The 13,304-nt window shown below is 34.3% G+C and overlaps 1 protein-coding gene across 13 annotated transcripts in view; it reads right to left on the reverse strand.

The window, feature by feature from the left end:
* HIVEP2 (HIVEP zinc finger 2) overlaps positions 1-13,304 on the reverse strand; it is a 392,429-nt gene that overhangs the window by 196,201 nt on the left and 182,924 nt on the right. For 12 of the 13 annotated variants that reach the window (XM_074187727.1, XM_074187726.1, XM_074187722.1 and 9 more), the window contains one exon: positions 4,626-4,801. The gene's annotated coding sequence lies outside the window, so the exon portion shown is untranslated. Of the gene's footprint in view, positions 1-4,625; positions 4,802-7,287; positions 7,403-13,304 lie in introns of all 13 variants that reach the window. The other variant, XM_074187725.1, reaches the window with a different exon arrangement.

The following is a 13,304-nucleotide window of genomic DNA, read 5'->3' on the forward strand; positions in this document are numbered from 1 at the left end:
TTGAAGCCAAAGATTGGTTCAATTATTTTTATATGCCCCATATTAATTAGCACAATGCTCTCCTTCCATAGTCATAAAGGAGATACTTATAAAGTATTTTTAATAATTTCCATCAAATGAATGAATGTCTATGGTAATGAATCATTTAGAGTCAAATAGCAATAAATCAAAAGCTATTTTACTGAATCTTTAACTGTGGATGATATTACTTGGCTACTAAAATAGTATTGGATTCTAAGATACTACTTTTTCACAGAAGTAGAGAGGTACATAGATAGAGAGGCATCCTTGAAATCAGAAAGTCCTGTCCCTGCCAGGAATAGTGTGACTGTGTGACCTTGACCAGTTACTTAAATACTCAGTGCTCTAGAAAGCTTTTTAAGACTAGAAGTGACAGAGAGGGTATTGACCTTGTTTGATAGAGAGATTGTCCTCATTTGGTAGTTTCCACTGTGAGTGAAATCTCAAATTCAATTCCTATTTCTATTACAACAGTATGGTAGGTGGTTAGCAAACTAGCCCAGGTTTAAATAAAATCAAGAGTTAATTCTATTTCACTACTGTTGATCTTATTGCTATATAAAATTGCACCCCAGTAAAAAGTTTGGGAGGTGGAGGAAGGTTGGCATTTTGTTATAGCAGCTTCCACAATTATATTGCTTTAAGCCAGGGCAGAATAGGTTACCTAACAGGCTATTTTTTTTTGAAAAATCACTTATTAAGAGCAGTTTAACTTACCTACTTCTAGCAAAATTGTAAAATGCAGATTTATTACTGGGTGAGTAATTTTTTACTTTTAATAGGAAAAGAGGCATAATACTATAATCCTCTTTCACCTAATCCCACCAAAACAATAATTCTCTGATGAGAAGACAATAATTGTCTTTGTGGCTAGATCTGGTAAGTGGTTTTCTATGGTTATCTTGGTTAGACTTCCCTGAAGGATTTGCAAGTCTTGTTTTGTTTTGCTATGCTTTCTTTGTTTTGTTTTTAAAAGACAACTGCCACTCCAAATTAATAAAGAGAAAAGCAGACCAAAACAATTGAGATTTTTACCCCACACCCATCTAACTGAAAAAGTTGGAAAAAAAGAAAAAGAGTTAGATTGTTGTTTTTTGCCCTTCATTCTCAAAGAAGACCATGACATCAAGGAGGTGATGACCTGACAAGCAAATGAATAGGATTTGAGTGAGGATATGCTGTGCTAAGTCACCAGCCTCACATTCTCTTCTGGAGCCACAACTGGAGATGGCCCTGGATTTGGGGCAATCAGGTTTAAGTGAGTTGCCCAAGGTTACAGAGCTATTTACACCACAACTGGAGGGGATGTGTAAAAGCAAATTGACTAATACAATTCCAAACTAGGAATTGTTCCAATCATTGTGGAAAACAATTTGAAATTATGCTTGAAAAAGTGATATATATATATATATATATCACTTTTTCAAGCATAATTTCAAATATATATATATATATATATATATATATATATATATATATATATCCTTTGAAACAAAGGTCTCATTGTTTTCCATCTACCTCAAGGAGATCAAGGAATCAAGGATAGAAAGTTGTCATATTTATCAAAATATCTACAACAGTGATTTTTAAAGTAGCAAAGAAGTAGAAATGAATATAAATAAAATAAAACAGTAAAGTAATATGATCATCAATTTGTGGTTAGTTAAACAAACTAATATGTGAATGCAATGGAGTATTACTGTCTTGTAAGAATAATGAATATAGAGAAGCATGAGAAGATATATATATATATATATATATATATATATATATATATATAATATGATGCAGGATGAAATAAACAGAAATAGCTAACAAATATATAAAATGATTACAACATCAATGGAAAGAATAAGATCACAAAACTAAATGCCTCATGATTATTTTTTAAGTTCCTAAAGTTCATTGGCACTAGAAATTCCAATTGAGAAAGTTTCTCTATTAAAACAAGATAAGAGTTCCTATCTAACTTATTGTCTGAATTTCCTAGCCTCAAAGAATTTAGTGCTTTGCCAGAAGTCACAAAATCAGAATTTTGCAAAGATAAGAGATTTAGCAAAGGCCACCTCTGTGTTCACTACACCAAGCTACCTACCTCTCAGAATTATGTAATTATAATGCTCCAACTTGGTCCTGGGGAAGGTCTCCCTCTCGAAGTGGGGAACTCATATTGGGAACTTTGAATATGTAATATTGGATCTCATATAAGTTCTTGTGTTGCTTAGCTTGCCATTTTGCTTTACCTTTCTTTCCTTTTTTATTATTTACTACAAAGGCTGACTTACTAAATATGAGAAGAGAATGAAGGGGAGGAGATGGAATGGGAGGGAAAGAAAAAGGAAAGAAGGGAAAGGAAGAAACCAAGGAATGTTTTCAGAAATGGGGGATATTCAAAATAAAACCTTTTTTTCCTTCTTCCTCCTTCCTTGCCCTCTTCCTTAATTCACTCCTTTCTCTCCTTCTTCCTTCGTTTCTTCCATCCCTCCCCTCCCCTGCCCTCTCCTCTCCTCTCCTTCCTATTCCAGAAAATGTACAGATATACATTTCAGTCCCCAGATCTAATAAAGAATTTAAAATAAGTATGGCATAACCTTGCCTCCCACCCTCAGGGGGCACTGTGGAGTCAGCAATAAAGACTGGAAAGAGAACTAGGTCAAATTTTATGGGATATAAGGAAGAATCATCTAAGACTTACCCCTCTTTATTCTGACTTTTTTCCCTCTTTTTTTGGCAGACAAAGAAACAAGCAATAGTTTCTCTTCTGTAATGGTCATGTTGAAAGAAATTAATCTCTCTTTTCTAACTGGTAAAGGAGCATATAGAAGTAGGTCTCTCTTCCTCACCCCCACTATTTCTTATTAACACATACCTAAAAACATGGGACAAGTAGTGATTTGTGATCTAACTCCATCTTATTTGCAGAAATGCTACTGTGCTTAGAATTTGAGGTTATTGCTGATATCTAAAAAGTATTTTGCATACCTTAAAGTACTATATAAATTTTAACTATTATCATTACCATAAGTATTAAGAATTACATGTTCAATTTATAGAAGTCTTTCTACAAATATTATTATTTTCTATTATGTTTACAATCTATCAAATACTTCAATGACTTCATTGATGTGAGGACACCCTGTAATGGTCCAGACCACAAACCATCCATGCCTTCTTTTCCTCTGTTACTCTTGTCCATCTCCTCTAATTCCTCTACAAAGAAGTCACTCAGTATTCTGAGGATCTTCTTCTAGGTTTCTTAATATTAAGTATTCAGCAAATGCAACACATGGACTGCCTATCGTTCAGTTCTCACTATCAATTCAAAACCAACTCATCATCTTTTCCAGTCATTCATCTCTGATTGAATTATTTACTCTGTTTTTGATGTTCATTTTGTCATCAGTAATATACTGCAGTTAATTTACACATATAAAACATATCTTCATTACTTTTTGGGTCACCAATGAATTTTATTCTTCAGATATTGTAATATTCCATGATTCAAAGCTATATAGGATCACAAGAAAAATACTGGTGTTAAAAAGATGGATTTTCTATTTGAGGAAGTATCTTTAAATCATTCAAAATGCTGCACAGTTTTCCAAATGCAATCCAGATTGATCACTTATTTATATACAATTTAGGGCACAGTTCATTTGCTATCTACAGTGTCTGCCTAAGATATGATGAATCAGCTTAATAAGTCTATCTATCCATATTATATAGTCTGACAATAAAACATTCTTCATCTGTTTGAATTTTTCTATATCAGTTGTTAGGTCAAAACATTTTTGAACTGGTATGGATCTCGTTTAAGGAGATCTGTAGTAGTCTAGAGCCTGATGTAATCAGGACAATGTCTTCTGCAAACAGGAGTATCCGGAGAATTTCATCCATCTGGATTATGTACTAAATATCCTTCACAAAAACATAAAACACTTTTGAAAACTATCATCAAAATTGCCTTTTATTGCATCTAACAAGAGAGACACCATGATGGATGAAAGTCTTTAAAGATGATTTTTTTCTACTAGAACATATATTTTTTAAGAATATATAATAATAGTCTTTTATTTTTCTGATTGTTTCAGTAAATTATGTGAGTGTGCATATGTAGTTGGTTGCAGAAAATTATTTGCAAAAATCTTCCTTTATCTTCTTATATTTTCATCATGGAAGACCTTGATACAAGGATAGGTTATCTCCCTAAAGATTTTATGAAAATAATAAATAAGCATATAAGTTGGTTTTTATTTGTCTTCTTGATTCTTGATTCTTTTTTTGAAGTGGAAAGCATAAAAATCATATTTTCATGGATTGAAATGGAAAGACTGCCCAAGTGTTGCATTCACGCTCACAGATCATAAAGAGATATCAAATTAGGTCTAAGGCACATTTGGATACCTTCTCTATGGAGGATTTGTGAGAGAAACATGGACAAGAATCAGTCAAGATGAGAAGGCATGAAGGGACTGCAATCTTCATTAATTCCCATAGTGTGAAATGTCCATAAAAATTAATAAACAAATCCATTGAAGAACTAAAATACTGAATACTGCCCACAATTATTTTCAAATATTTAGTACATATTCTCTTTCAGATACCTTGAAAATAAGTCCCTTAATGCCTTCAAAATTGTGTTGCCTCCAGCAAGGATTTCCTCTGTATGTATTTGGTCTGGTCCAGCTGTTTTTCTCCATCTTCATCTTTTTGGTGCCATTTCCATTTCCTCATAGTACATCAGGGACTGAGATGCTAGAGTTCAAATGTGGTGGTTCCACTGTCATCAATGAAAAAAAAAGTTTGTTATAGAAATTCAGAGAGATCTTTTCCATTTTTCATCTGTTTGTTCTTCTCCTTCCAGTTTTAAATTATTTTTATAGTTTTATTCATAGCTTTTAAAATTATTTTTTTATTTTGAACATAACAAATGCCAAATAGAATGCATGTTACTACATATGAAGTAGAACAGAGGATTTTACATAAAACTTCAGGTCTCAGTTATGTATAGCAATCATGTGAGAACTTTTTTCAGGGGATAGTTGCACAGTGGATAGTGTACCAGCCCTGGAGTCAGGAGGACCTGAGTTCAAATTCGACCTCAGACACTTAATAATGTCCTAGCTGTGTGACCTTGTGCAAGTCACTTAACTCCATTGTCTTGCCAAAAAAATCCCTTTTTCCCAAACTTTAGTGTTTTTTAATGGATTTATAGTTTAATCATTAAATACTGTTTCCTATTTATTAAGGGAAATTTAGTCTAATGAACTATTACTTATATAATTTAAACAATTCTGCTGACTGGGAATGATAGTCAAGTACATACAGGAATCTGGTCCTAGTCCTCTGTTTAAAATATTTCTGGTAAAAAACACTTCTAACATAATATGTAACTTATATAGTTATATATAACTACTAAGGTACTTAGATAATACTTTTTTAATGTAATATGTAACTAAATAGCTCTTCATAACTACTATATATATATATATATAAAGACTGACTTATTAAAATTATTTTGATTCCCAACTAATTTAATAGGTCATTGAATGATTGGATTCATATATAAATATAAGTGTAAATTTACATATAAATTACATATATGTGGCATCTTTATAGGATAAGCTGAGAAATTCTAATAGTAGTTCTCCATATACACATTTTTTAATGGGAGGAAGCTTCAGAAATACTATCATTGCTGAGTAGACTAGGTTCCACAAGTAAAAATAAAAATATCAGAGAATGTGGTTAATGTATTAAGTTAAAGCAACATAAAGAAAAACTCCATAAAACTTTTATAGGGAAGGTCAGGTTGCAGTATCATTCTAAAAATCAGGGACAGGGGAGCTAGGTTTAAGTGGTCATGAGATGCTGTAAGTAGGTCATTCAGTAAATACAATAAGAGACATCCTGTCAATCACTATTAAATTTATAAATGTATCTGACAAATTGACAAAAAAGATCCTTAGAGAATTGCTCATTCAGAGAACAATAGGTTAAAAAAAAATCATGAAAACTTCTTGTTAGTTTGTGTGTGTGTGTGTGTGTGTGTGTGTGTGTGTGTGTGTGTAGTATGTATGACTGTGTGTATATGTGTGTATTTAAAGAGAAAGGTGGGAGGAGGAAAAATAGTATTCCATAATAGAATGATCTCAGAGGCAGTGCAAGTCATATTTTCATTAAAAAAAACACCATACCACACACTCATCCTTGATCTACATAGTCAGAGGATGAAAAATTGCAGAAAGCAAAGATCATCTAAGATTGACTTAAGAAACCTGCCTTACAAAGAAGTTAGTAGGTGGATTCATCTAAACCACAGTATTTACATCTTCCAAACCCTATCATTTAATGCAACGGCTAAAATTTCATGCATGTCACAAGCTCTTCCCCACCTCCTCCCCCACCACACACTGTGACTCCCTGTAAGACTGTCACATTGGGGGAAAAAGGGAGGAAAGGGCTATTATTTTGATGTCTCATAGGAAAAAATGAAGCCACATAATAACTTCAGAATTGGAATTTATTGGGCATCACTTTTAAGGTAAAAAAGAAAGAAAAGGATTCCATAAGGCTCTTTGTAACACCAAAGCAAAACAGGTCAGGCTTCATTTTTTCCTCTGTTCCCCAGACCAACTCAATAGGTTAAGTCAGTCAGCACTTTGCCTGGTTTAAGTGCAGAATGATACCAATATGTTGAATAGTGTTTAAATTGAATTGTCTATTTAAAAATTTCCTGAACAGCACCTTGGGTTCTTGAGAGAATGATTACTATGTAAATTAATAAATATAAAAAATTCTCTTCCTTCTCAAAGTCAATAGTATTAATGGTGTTAGCTTGTATTTGTAAAATATATGCCAGAAAGTTTAGCCTAAGTGCCTAGTAGTCCCTGACAATCAATTATCTTTGTAAGGCAAAAGTCACTGCATAGAGAATATCAACATAGCAATACTTTTAGTTTGTCCAATAGTTAAAATAAGTTACTTATTTTATGTTTCATGGTTTGTTTTTTCTTGTATAAAGCTGTATGGTGTTACTTATTTTGCTCTGTTTAACCACTTTTTCTGTTACTGCCTATATCATATTTGCAAGGCTGTCCCCAGTCATTGTTCCTCTTAAATAAGATTAAACTATAATCTTTTTTACCCTATTATTTAAAAAACTGAACATAGTTCTTTGTAAGTACAAAAATGTATCCTAGTTTTAAACTGAATCTTATCCAGGTTGAGTCAATCAAAACTGTTAGGGTATGTGGAATCACAGACCTTGTTCCCCTGAGATCCCATTATTTTTTCCCACTAGCTTTTTGTCTCACTGGTAGTGCTTTCGGAATTTGTTGTCCTCCATCTCTGTAGCATCCTGGAGTAGTCCTCAAATGACCTACAGAGGGAAGAACAATGCGGTTTCTTTTTCCTCACCCCTTCCCAATTTCTGATAATAGCACACTAACCATTTCTAGGGTTTACAAAGTAATTTATTCATGACAAATTCACAACAGAGTAAAGATGAGTGATGATGATGGTGCTGAATATAGGAAAGATAGCAATCTAGGAATCCATTAAACTTTTACAGTTTCCAAAAGTCTTGAGGATAAATGTCACTTTCCTTAGCTCTGAACTTCTGTACTTTCTTTTCCATATTCTGGATGTTAATATTTAGTTGCATTGCCATTGCCCTACTCAGAGGGTTCATTTATGAATTCATTTTTTTCAAAAGAACTTGTGAAGATTTTACTACATACCAAGAAATATAGGTAGTGTTGGGAATAAAACAAAATATAAGAGTTCTTGTTTAAGGAGCTTATACAAAGAAAATTAAATACAAAACATATTTAAAATGTGTAGTAACTCACAGAAAAGAAAGTATTAGCATCCTGGAAGACTAATAGAGACTTCCTGTAGGAAGTGGCATTTGAGCTGAGTTTGGAAGGAAACTGGGCATTATCTGAAGCAGAGACAATTACTTCTGTATTATGGAAGAAATGCCTCACAGATGCTGGATATGAATTTGGCAATTAAGAGGTCACTAATGACCTTGGAGAGAGCACTTTCAATTGAATGGGGATGTGGAGGACTGGAAGATTTACAAGGGACTGGAAAGTGAGTAGGAGATGAAAAAAGTAGAGGCAACAAATAGAGACTTTTTTCCCTCTAGTATTTTGATTGTGAAAAAGAAAAGAGATCTAGAAATAGAGATTGAAGATATGATAGAGTAAAGTGAAGGTTTTTTTTTTTAAATGATAAGTGTTATCTAGGGATAGCTATAAGCAGTATTGAAATAGCCAGGAGATTACAAAAACTTAAAAATTAGGAAAATAGAGAATTATGGAAGAGAGAAGCTCCTATTGTATGGACGGGAAGATTTTGTATTGTATCTGTAGTGCATATCACAGTTACTGACACATAGATGGAGCTTAATAAATGCATGTAGATTGATTGGTGGAATGAAATCAATTAGACAACGAATATTTAATGAGCACTTACTATTTGAGAGGCTCTGTGTTAAGGGTTGGGGATCAAAGAAAGTCAAGTCAGTCCCTGCCCTCAAGGAGCTCACATTCTAATGGGGGAGACAAGTGAAAGCAACTGTACAAACAAGCTATACACAGGATAAAAAGAAAATAATTAACAAAGGAAAAGTCCTAGACAAGAGTTTTCCTGTAGAAGGGATTTTAACTCATGACAGATGCTTAGATTTTTTTTCAGAAAATAATGAGAAGGTCCCCTGATGGTGGGGGGGAGTATGAGGGGTGACTGGAGGAGATAAGAGGTGGGCTAGGTGAGTGGGAGTCAATCAAGAAAAAGTACAAGGTGGGGCGGCTAGGTGGCACAATGGATAGAGCACCGGCCCTGGAGTCAGAAGTACCTGAGTTCAAATCCAGCCTCAGACACTTAATCAATACCTAGCTGTGTGGCCTTGGGCGAGCCACTTAACCCCATTGCCTTGCCAAAAGAACCTAAAAAAAAGTATAAGAATTGGCATGCAGCAATGAAAACCAATTGAGGTTGTTGTTGTTTGGTCATTTCAGTACCATCTCACTTTTTGGGACCCCACTGGGGTTCCTTGGCAAAAACACTGAAGTGGTTTGTCATTTCTTTCTCCAGTTCATTTTACAGATAAGGAAACTGAGGCAAAAAGGATTAAGTTAAGACTTATTTGCCCTAATACATGTCTGAGATAGTTTTGAAAGTGACTTGCCCAGAGTCAGAAAGTAAGTATCTGAGTTTGGATCTGTTTGACTATAAGGTGGTTACCTCCTGACTTATTCTTCCCTCCGGGGCAAAACTACTTCCTCTTCAGTTGCAATCTTGCCACTCTTTCCTTTCTTGGAAATATGTACAACCTGGACTCACAGGAAACATTTTACATTCTTTTTTTTTATGTTTTTGCAAGGCAATGGGGTTAAGTGGCTTGCCCAAGGCCACACAGCTAGGTAATTATTAAGTGTCTGAGGCTGGATTTGAACTGAGATAACTCCTGACTCCAGGGCCGGTGCTCTATCCATTACGCCACCTAGCCGCCCCAACTTTGTACATTCTTATATTACCTCTTGTTCTGATTGTTTTCCTGAATCATATTCTCAAAGTAGCATCAGTTCTTCATGATAAAATGTGGTCTTCTATTTAAAAAAATGCAGGTCAGCAAACCCCTTCTATTCCTCTCCCTTTGTTTCCTACAGCTACCCACCTGGGTGACTTGTTTTCTGACTCTGAATCTGTGATTCTTGGGGGGGGGGGTTGTGGTTGTTGTTTTTGATTTTGTGATTCAATGGAGTTAAGTGGGGCTCAAGTTCACACAGCTAGTAAGCATCAAGTGTCTGAGGCTGGATTTGAACTCAGTACCTCCTGACTCCAGAGTTGCTGTATTAACTGTGCCACCTATGATTCTTTAATTGACAACATCACATGTTCTAGTACCAACATTAGCTCTCTGACAGAACGAGTTACAATTTCTCTAAGCTGCATTTTGCTTATCTGAAAGATGGAGAGAGGAAAACTTGCACTGTTACCTCATGGGACACCAGTAAAGCACCACTTTATAATCCACAAAATACTACACAAAAAGACCAAGGTCTCCCATTTCATTTAGGGCAATCTCCAGCCATCCTGACCTATGCCTTGCCACTGTCATCCAGAAGGCTCTAGAGGAGATAATGAGGCTGATTACTTTACACAGCCCTGATTCACTTCAATTCAATGCACTTGCAAGTCGAGACATCATTCTCCTGATGTCATTGTTCCTTTCTGAGAAAGAAGGCAAACAATGACAACATGAATAAATTGATAATAAAATAAGATTATGATTGAATAATGCCAAATAAAAATACAAATACAACAATAATTTGAATTTAAAAACATTAAATTCTCCTTATTTTTCATTTATAACCTTCTTCTATTAGACTGTAAGATACTGAAGGACAAGGATTTCAGGAGTTTGAACTAGAAAGGATGCTTTTGCATCCCTAGAAAAGTAACATAAAACTTATTTGCATTTAATTTTTATCACCCTTTGCTACAAGCATCCAATCCTGGCGATTTTCTTCTTTGTATATCCCAAGTGAATCTCTTCTATATTAAAGCCACAATCTTTCCATAGTCTATTAATTTTCCTTTGCAGTATGTCTCATCTTACTTTACTTGTAGTCCTCTAATCCATTCAACATAGATAGATAACTAATGTTTCTGCTATCACAGATACTTGGACCATGCTTCTCTACTCATTGTATCCTGTAATTACTTCCTATCATTCTTCAGATTAGACCTAAAATACTCATTAGATCACCAAATATTGTTTCATTTTCTTCATTTGAAGGAAAAAAATAAACAATTCTTTAGGTCTCCTCCTATATTTCTCCTAGTCAACTCTGTTCAAGTATTACATCAACCAATATGGAAATTCCTATTTCCAAGTGTCCCAGGCTCAAAGTTTGTTCAATATACTCACTTATAATTTAGCCTAAAGAACTAGTATATGAAAGGACATAACTGCTTGATAGGAAGGTTGTTTTTTTTCTTTTTGGAGAACTGAGAAAATGTTTTTTAATGTAAATTCTTTATTTGGTGTGTTTGTAGAATGTTTGTACAGCTACAATAGTGTGTGATGACCACTGATATATTTATTTGTGTTGATGATGTGTGTATAAGATGAATAACCCCTTGAGGGCAAGGGACCTTCCCATTCAACTTGCTTTCTATGGTACTCAACAAATTACTATGTTCGTAAGAGCATTTTATAAATACATACTGATAAAATGAACTTTCTTCAATTTATTTTTTAACTTTGAGTCTGAAAAATAGAGATGGAAGAGTTTAGGTATCAGCTCTTCAGAAAATTAAAAATTTGATTAATAACTTTCAGTAAACATTTAATAGCATTTATTAATCACTTCAAAATTGACCTGACTCAAGAGTTTGGTCAAAATACATAATATTGAACTGGTTCAAGACATTCATGGGTAGGGAAGGTAATCTTTCACTCTCACCAAAGTCTCTTTGGCTTTGTGTTGTTCACCTAATTTCTATTCTTAGTTGTCTAATTTTTAAATTACTTTTTAAAAAAAAAAAGGAATCAGGGTTAAGTGACTTTCCCAGGGTCAAACAACTAGTAAATATCTGAAGTCAAATTTGAATTCAGATCCTCTTTATTCCAGGGCCAGGGATCTATACACTGTGCAACTTAGCTGTTCCTCTAAAATTTTCTAAGCAAGTTTCACAGGGATAACTCTAAGACTGAAATACTAGGGTCTATGAATGTGTGTTTTGAGAAATTAATTTCAATATAATTTGTTCCCTTTGTAATCCTATATACCTAATTTTATTCATTTAAAACCATTATTCTAAGGAGTCTTCAGTTTTACCAGACTGCCAAAGAAGTTCAAGACACTAAAAAAGATTAAGAATCTCTCCACTAGATAAATGTGAGTTATAGTTTTGAGCATACAAAGCATTTAACCATCCTTTGATATTGTTGTTTGGGTTTGTTTGTTATTCCCAGACCTGTGATTTGATCCATGTAGGGACCTTCCAGTATGCAAAGCTGAACATTCTCTGTAACTTAGAGTTTTTTTCGGAGTTGCCTGATTATTATTACAATATCACACATACACACACACACACACACACACACACACACACACACACACACACACACACAAAGATATACAGGCACTTTTAGAAGTCTTTTCTTATGAAGGCTCCTCTTTGATCAGAGAGGTGCCTAGATTGAGAGCAAGGGGTTCCAGAGAAATGTTGGGAAGCATTCCCATTGTCCTCCCTGAAAAATCAATGGAAATGGTTCCCAGGGTACATTTTCACACCTGGTCCATATTAACAAAGCATGAAGATTTTCATGTTCTATCTATAGAACTAAAATTTTCCATTTCCCACTAAAATGCTTTCTTTTAGGGTACGGTCTTGGTAAGTTACCTTGTTTACAAAAAAAAAAAAAAAGCCTAATGGGAGCTTTATTGTGTTTCCTCTCTGCCTTCCAAATAGGAAAATAAATTCATAGCTCTATGACTTCATTCATGAAATTTTCATTATACTAATAATGCAACAACTTGGTAATGAGACATTAAAGAGATCCTTTCCCATGTTACTGATAACAAGCTCTGGATGTTAACAATGAAAGGATCATTTAGAAAGCTAATTTCCTTTTTGTGAAGCATGCTATGTGTTTACTTTAATTCACATCCTGTGTGACCCTATGGGAAAATTTTTAACTAATACTGGGGAAAATCCCATAGGGTTACACAGGATGTGAACTGGGCCTGTTCTTTACTACCTTCAGTTGGAACAGTAAAAATTAGGTAAATCAGTTTCACTTTCTCTTTGTCATAAATTCCATTTTCCGGTTCCCAAAGTGTAGCCTAACATTGTTTCTGAGTTTCTAAAACCAAAGGAGAATAAGTAAACGTTCAAACATCCTACTCTTCCTAAAAAATGATTCTTAGGAATTTGAAAAATACTTTTCTTTATTTTTTATTTTATAGCAATGACTGGACCTCAGGTACCAGTTACTTAGGGGCCACACAGGAATACTATGAAGGCATTACTCCATACCTGTTCTACTACATGGTTCAGCTGGTGTTTTCTATTTCCTGTGGAGAACACACATCATACCACTTCCCCTATAGAAAAAAAGGGCAGCCTAACTTAATTGCTGATGGAAACACTGTCATACTTTCCACTAGCCAAGCTTGAAACCATTACTGATCTAGCTTTCATTAATTTTTCCACAACAATTTGCAGAAATGTCAGGAAACAGCTGCCCCGGAGCTGAT

This window comes from Macrotis lagotis, chromosome 5 (genome assembly GCF_037893015.1).
Source record: "Macrotis lagotis isolate mMagLag1 chromosome 5, bilby.v1.9.chrom.fasta, whole genome shotgun sequence".
NCBI classification, from domain to species: Eukaryota; Metazoa; Chordata; class Mammalia; order Peramelemorphia; family Peramelidae; genus Macrotis; species Macrotis lagotis.